The sequence below is a fragment of the Giraffa tippelskirchi genome, chromosome 14, assembly GCF_054371585.1.
Source record: "Giraffa tippelskirchi isolate mGirTip1 chromosome 14, T2T-mGirTip1v1.2.pri, whole genome shotgun sequence".
NCBI lineage: Eukaryota > Metazoa > Chordata > Mammalia > Artiodactyla > Giraffidae > Giraffa > Giraffa tippelskirchi.
The window spans coordinates 12847501-12854230 of NC_137288.1; the positions used below are offsets into that span (position 1 = coordinate 12847501).

At 72.7% G+C, this 6730-nt stretch overlaps 1 long non-coding RNA gene across 2 annotated transcripts in view; it reads right to left on the reverse strand.

Annotated features, from left to right (window-relative positions):
* The window catches only part of LOC145534296 (uncharacterized), a 28640-nt gene extending 22439 nt beyond the window's left edge, over positions 1 to 6201 (reverse strand). Inside the window, exon 1 of one of the 2 annotated variants that reach the window (XR_014074432.1) lies at positions 5451 to 6201. This is a non-coding gene — a long non-coding RNA (uncharacterized LOC145534296). Of the gene's footprint in view, positions 1 to 5393 lie in introns of both variants that reach the window. The other variant, XR_014074433.1, reaches the window with a different exon arrangement.
* Between the last annotated feature and the right edge of the window lie 529 nt (positions 6202 to 6730).

Consider the following 6730-nt stretch of genomic DNA (forward strand, 5'->3'; position numbering starts at 1 on the left):
CTCCTTCCCTCACTCTGCCGCCGAGCTGGCGGTGCCCGCGTGTCCACCTGTCGGCCGGGCCTCTCGCACTCGCGACCTATGGCGCCCAGCCGCCAGCGCGCGCGCGTCGCCCGCCTGGCAGGGACTCCGCCCCTCCTCTCTCCTTCCCTCACTCTGCCGCCGAGCTGGCGGTGCCCGCGGGTCCAGCTGTCGGCCGGGCCTCTCCCACTCGCGACCTCGCCCGCCGAGCCGCCAGCACGCGCCCGTCGCCCGGTTGTCAGGGTGTCTGCCCCTCCCCCCCTTCCCTCACTCTGCCGCCGAGCTGGCGGTGCCCGCGTGTCCACCTGTCGGCCGGGCCTCTCGCACTCGCGAACTATGGCGCCCAGCCGCCGGCGCGCGCGCGTCGCCCGCCTGGCAGGGAGTCTGCCCCTCCCCCCCCTTCCCTAACTCGGCCGCAGAGCCGCCAGGAGCCGCGGGTCGACGAGCCCGACGGGGTTCTAGCCCCTCCCCCCCTTCCCTAACTCCCCCCCTTCCCTAACCCTGTCGACGAGCTGCGGGTGCCCGAGGGTCCACCTGTCGGCCGGGCCTCTCGCACTCGCGACCTCTGCCGCCGAGACAGCAGCGCGCGCCCGTCGCCCGGCTGTCAGGCTGTCTGCCCCTCCCCCACTCCTCCCCTAACTCGGCCGCAGAGCCGCCAGGAGCCGCGGGTCGACCAGCGCGACGGGGTTCTAGCCCCTCCCCCCCTTCCCTAACTCCCCCCCTTCCCTAACCCTGACGACGAGCTGCGGGTGCCCGCGTGTCCACCTGCCGGCAGGGCCTCTCCCACTCGCGACCTCGCCCGCCGAGCCGCCAGCGCGAGCCCGTCTCCCGGCTGTCAGGGTGTCTGCCCCTCCTCCCCCCTTTCCTCACTCTGCGCCGAGCTGGCGGTGCCCGCGTGTCCACCTGTCGGCCGGGCCTCTCGCACTCGCGACCTCTGCCGCCGAGCCGCCAGCGCGCGCGCGTCGCCCGCCTGGCAGGGACTCCGCCCCTCCTCCCTCCTTCCCTCACTCTGTCGCCGAGCTGGCGGTGCCCGCGGGTCCAGCTGTCGGCAGGGCCTCTCCCACTCGCGACCTCGCCCGCCGAGCCGCCAGCACGCGCCCGTCGCCCGGTTGTCAGGGTGTCTGCCCCTCCCCCCCTTCCCTCACTCTGCCGCCGAGCTGGCGGTGCCCGCGTGTCCACCTGTCGGCCGGGCCTCTCGCACTCGCGAACTTTGGCGCCCAGCCGCCGGCGCGCGCGCGTCGCCCGCCTGGCAGGGAGTCTGCCCCTCCCCCCCCTTCCCTAACTCGGCCGCAGAGCCGCCAGGAGCCGCGGGTCGACGAGCCCGACGGGGCTCTATCCCCTCCCCCCCTTCCCTAACCCTGTCGACGAGCTGCGGGTGCCCGCGGGTCCACCTGCGGGCAGGGCCTCTCCCACTCGCGACCTCGCCCGCCGAGCCGGCAGCGCGCGCCCGTCGCCCGGCTGTCAGGCTGTCTGCCCCTCCCCCCCTCCTCCCCTAACTCGGCCGCAGAGCCGCTTGGAGCCGCGGGTCGACGAGCCCGACGGGGTTCTAGCCCCTCCCCCCCTTCCCTAACTCCCCCCCTTCCCTAACCCTGTCGACGAGCTGCGGGTGCCCGCGGGTCCACCTGCGGGCAGGGCCCCTCCCACTCGCGACCTCGCCCGCCGAGACGGCAGCGCGCGCCCGTCGCCCGGCTGTCAGGCTGTCTGCCCCTCCCCCCCTCCTCCCCTAACTCGGCCGCAGAGCCGCCAGGAGCCGCGGGTCGACGAGCCCGACGGGGTTCTATCCCCTCCCCCCCTTCCCTAACTCCCCCCCCTTCCCTAACTCTCGACGAGCTGCGGGTGCCCGCGTGTCCACCTGCGGGCAGGGCCTCTCCCACTCGCGACCTCGCCAGCCGAGGCGCCAGCGCGCGCCCGTCGCCCGGTTGTCAGGCTGTCTGCCCCTCCCCCCCTTCCCTCACTCTGCCGCCGAGCTGGCGGTGCCCGCGTGTCCACCTGTCGGCCGGGCCTCTCGCACTCGCGACCTCTGCCGCCGAGCCGCCAGCGCGCGCGCGTCGCCCGCCTGGCAGGGACTCCGCCCCTCCTCCCTCCTTCCCTCACTCTGCCGCCGAGCTGGCGGTGCCCGCGTGTCCACCTGTCGGCCGGGCCTCTCGCACTCGCGACCTATGGCGCCCAGCCGCCAGCGCGCGCGCGTCGCCCGCCTGGCAGGGACTCCGCCCCTCCTCTCTCCTTCCCTCACTCTGCCGCCGAGCTGGCGGTGCCCGCGGGTCCAGCTGTCGGCCGGGCCTCTCCCACTCGCGACCTCGCCCGCCGAGCCGCCAGCACGCGCCCGTCGCCCGGTTGTCAGGGTGTCTGCCCCTCCCCCCCTTCCCTCACTCTGCCGCCGAGCTGGCGGTGCCCGCGTGTCCACCTGTCGGCCGGGCCTCTCGCACTCGCGAACTATGGCGCCCAGCCGCCGGCGCGCGCGCGTCGCCCGCCTGGCAGGGAGTCTGCCCCTCCCCCCCCTTCCCTAACTCGGCCGCAGAGCCGCCAGGAGCCGCGGGTCGACGAGCCCGACGGGGTTCTAGCCCCTCCCCCCCTTCCCTAACTCCCCCCCTTCCCTAACCCTGTCGACGAGCTGCGGGTGCCCGAGGGTCCACCTGTCGGCCGGGCCTCTCGCACTCGCGACCTCTGCCGCCGAGACAGCAGCGCGCGCCCGTCGCCCGGCTGTCAGGCTGTCTGCCCCTCCCCCACTCCTCCCCTAACTCGGCCGCAGAGCCGCCAGGAGCCGCGGGTCGACCAGCGCGACGGGGTTCTAGCCCCTCCCCCCCTTCCCTAACTCCCCCCCTTCCCTAACCCTGACGACGAGCTGCGGGTGCCCGCGGGTCCACCTGCGGGCAGGGCCCCTCCCACTCGCGACCTCGCCCGCGGAGACGGCAGCGCGCGCCCGTCGCCCGGCTGTCAGGCTGTCTGCCCCTCCCCCACTCCTCCCCTAACTCGGCCGCAGAGCCGCCAGGAGCCGCGGGTCGACCAGCGCGACGGGGTTCTAGCCCCTCCCCCCCTTCCCTAACTCCCCCCCTTCCCTAACCCTGACGACGAGCTGCGGGTGCCCGCGGGTCCACCTGCGGGCAGGGCCCCTCCCACTCGCGACCTCGCCCGCCGAGACGGCAGCGCGCGCCCGTCGCCCGGCTGTCAGGCTGTCTGCCCCTCCCCCACTCCTCCCCTAACTCGGCCGCAGAGCCGCCAGGAGCCGCGGGTCGACGAGCCCGACGGGGCTCTATCCCCTCCCCCCCTTCCCTCACCCTGTCGACGAACTGCGGGTGCCCGCGTGTCCACCTGCCGGCAGGGCCTCTCCCACTCGCGACCTCGCCCGCCGAGCCGCCAGCGCGAGCCCGTCTCCCGGCTGTCAGGGTGTCTGCCCCTCCTCCCCCCTTTCCTCACTCTGCGCCGAGCTGGCGGTGCCCGCGTGTCCACCTGTCGGCCGGGCCTCTCGCACTCGCGACCTCTGCCGCCGAGCCGCCAGCGCGCGCGCGTCGCCCGCCTGGCAGGGACTCCGCCCCTCCTCCCTCCTTCCCTCACTCTGTCGCCGAGCTGGCGGTGCCCGCGGGTCCAGCTGTCGGCCGGGCCTCTCCCACTGGCGACCTCGCCCGCCGAGCCGCCAGCACGCGCCCGTCGCCCGGTTGTCAGGGTGTCTGCCCCTCCCCCCCTTCCCTCACTCTGCCGCCGAGCTGGCGGTGCCCGCGTATCCACCTGTCGGCCGGGCCTCTCGCACTCGCGACCTATGGCGCCCAGCCGCCAGCGCGCGCGCGTCGCCCGCCTGGCAGGGAGTCTGCCCCTCCCCCCCTTCCCTAACTCGGCCGCAGAGCCGCCAGGAGCCGCGGGTCGACGAGCCCGACGGGGCTCTATCCCCTCCCCCCCTTCCCTAACCCTGTCGACGAGCTGCGGGTGCCCGCGGGTCCACCTGCGGGCAGGGCCTCTCCCACTCGCGACCTCGCCCGCCGAGCCGGCAGCGCGCGCCCGTCGCCCGGCTGTCAGGCTGTCTGCCCCTCCCCCCCTCCTCCCCTAACTCGGCCGCAGAGCCGCCAGGAGCCGCGGGTCGACGAGTCCGAAGGGGTTCTATCCCCTCCCCCCCTTCCCTAACTCCCCCCCTTCCCTAACTCTCGACGAGCTGCGGGTGCCGGCGTGTCCACCTGCGGGCGGGGCCTCTCCCAATCGCGACCTCGCCCGCCGAGCCGCCAGCGCGCGCCCGTCGCCCGGCTGTCAGGCTGTCTGCCCCTCCCCCACTCCTCCCCTAACTCGGCCGCAGAGCCGCCAGGAGCCGCGGGTCGACGAGCCCGACGGGGTTCTATCCCCTCCCCCCCTTCCCTAACTTCCCCCCTTCCCTAACTCTCGACGAGCTGCGGGTGCCCGCGTGTCCACCTGCGGGCAGGGCCTCTCCCACTCGCGACCTCGCCAGCCGAGGCGCCAGCGCGCGCCCGTCGCCCGGTTGTCAGGCTGTCTGCCCCTCCCCCCCTTCCCTCACTCTGCCGCCGAGCTGGCGGTGCCCGCGTGTCCACCTGTCGGCCGGGCCTCTCGCACTCGCGACCTCTGCCGCCGAGCCGCCAGCGCGCGCGCGTCGCCCGCCTGGCAGGGACTCCGCCCCTCCTCCCTCCTTCCCTCACTCTGCCGCCGAGCTGGCGGTGCCCGCGTGTCCACCTGTCGGCCGGGCCTCTCGCACTCGCGACCTCTGCCGCCGAGCCGCCAGCGCGCGCGCGTCGCCCGCCTGGCAGGGACTCCGCCCCTCCTCCCTCCTTCCCTCACTCTGCCGCCGAGCTGGCGGTGCCCGCGGGTCCAGCTGTCGGCCGGGCCTCTCCCACTCGCGACCTCGCCCGCCGAGCCGCCAGCACGCGCCCGTCGCCCGGTTGTCAGGGTGTCTGCCCCTCCCCCCCCTTCCCTCACTCTGCCGCCGAGCTGGCGGTGCCCGCGTGTCCACCTGTCGGCCGGGCCTCTCGCACTCGCGACCTATGGCGCCCAGCCGCCGGCGCGCGCGCGTCGCCCGCCTGGCAGGGACTCCGCCCCTCCTCCCTCCTTCCCTCACTCTGCCGCCGAGCTGGCGGTGCCCGCGGGTCCAGCTGTCGGCCGGGCCTCTCCCACTCGCGACCTCGCCCGCCGAGCCGCCAGCGCGCGCCCGTCGCCCGGTTGTCAGGCTGTCTGCCCCTCCCCCCACTTTCCTCACTCTGCCGCCGAGCTGTCGGTGCCCGCGGGTCCACCTGCCGGCCGGGCCTCTCCCACTCGCGACCTCGCCAGCCGAGCCGCCAGCGCGCGCGCGTCGCCCAGTTGTCAGGGTCTCCGCCCCTCCCCCCCTCCTTCCCTCACTGGGCCGCAGAGCGGCCAGCGCCCGCGGGTCGAGCACCCGGACGGACCTCTCCCACTCGCGACCTCTGCCGCCGAGCTGCCGTGTTGATCCCGCTCGACCTCACCCGAGTGGGCTCTCGGCTCGCCCTGCCTTCCGGGGTTGATCTGGTCTCGGCGACCGAGCCGCCAGATCGACCCGTTCTCTTCCGTTTGCTTTTTCTTTTTCAGGTGCGTCGGGTTTGTTGGTTGCGGTTATGTGAGGGACGAGTGCGTGCTTTTGCTTTTGAGGCGCTGCTATATGAACGCGTCGTTTCAAATCCAAGTCTCTTCATTTGTGCCGTTGCTCAACGTTGCTTTTGCCGAAAGAGCCGTCGTCCGGGTCACAAAAGGGCTTTCTCCTGGCGTGCCCAAAGATGGTGACGGGGACACGGACGGGGATGCTGGCGAGTTGTTGTTCTGGGGCGTGTGCTCACACCGTCTGACGTGGGCCTGCGATCCCCCTCGGATGGGAGTGCATTCCGCTGCTCCGTGGGTGGGGAGTCAAGAATCCTTCCCGTCCCGTCCGTCCGTGCGTCCGTCATCCCTCGCCCAGGGACGTTCTCGAGAAGTGTGGGCGGATCCCGTTCTCCTGTCTGCGCCGTTGACTGAGCGGAGAAACGCGAACTAGGATGGGCTCCGTCTGGCAACGAGTCCCCGTCGGTCGCCCACTAAGCTCCTATGCTGGGGCTGGCTCACTGGATAGCTGGTTGGGGGTCGGGCGCCACCTGCCTGTCGGGCGCTTTTTCAGAGGGTCTTGGGGCGGGGCGACCACGGATGGAGCCGGCCCGGGCCGGCTAACTCTTGAATGCCTTGAGGCTGTGGAAGGAGGCGGTGTGGGAGGGGCACCTTGGGACAGAGGTCAAGGGGGCGGGGATAGGTAGCCACTTCGGCTTTTCGGTTTGGGTGGGAAATCTTGACGAAACTTAACTGGATTCGAGAAAACGGGCATTGGATCCCAAGGGAATCGACTTCCTTCTCTCTGGCCTGATCACTTCGCATGGGGGAATCTTAGTTCTCCCGCCAAGGATGTTGAAACCAAGACGTGACAGGTCACGCGGGTCCAGTCTCTCCAGTGAGGTTCAGGGGCAGAACACAAGGGTCAAAGTTCGCCTCGTGACAACGAAACCCTGCGCACCCACCCCACTCCTCCGCCACCCCACCCCCCCCCCCCCCGCGCCGGCCAAATCGGAACACTCCCTTGTCTGCCCAAGACAAGTGCTGGCCGGTGGTGGCTGAGGTGAGGGGGGCAGACTCCCGTTGCACGGGAGTGAGCTTGATCCCGGAGGTGATGAGCTCAGAAAACACAAGCAAATATTCAGAAGAATATCTGTGCACGTTGTCCTTTGCTGACTGTGTCTTTCTGTCT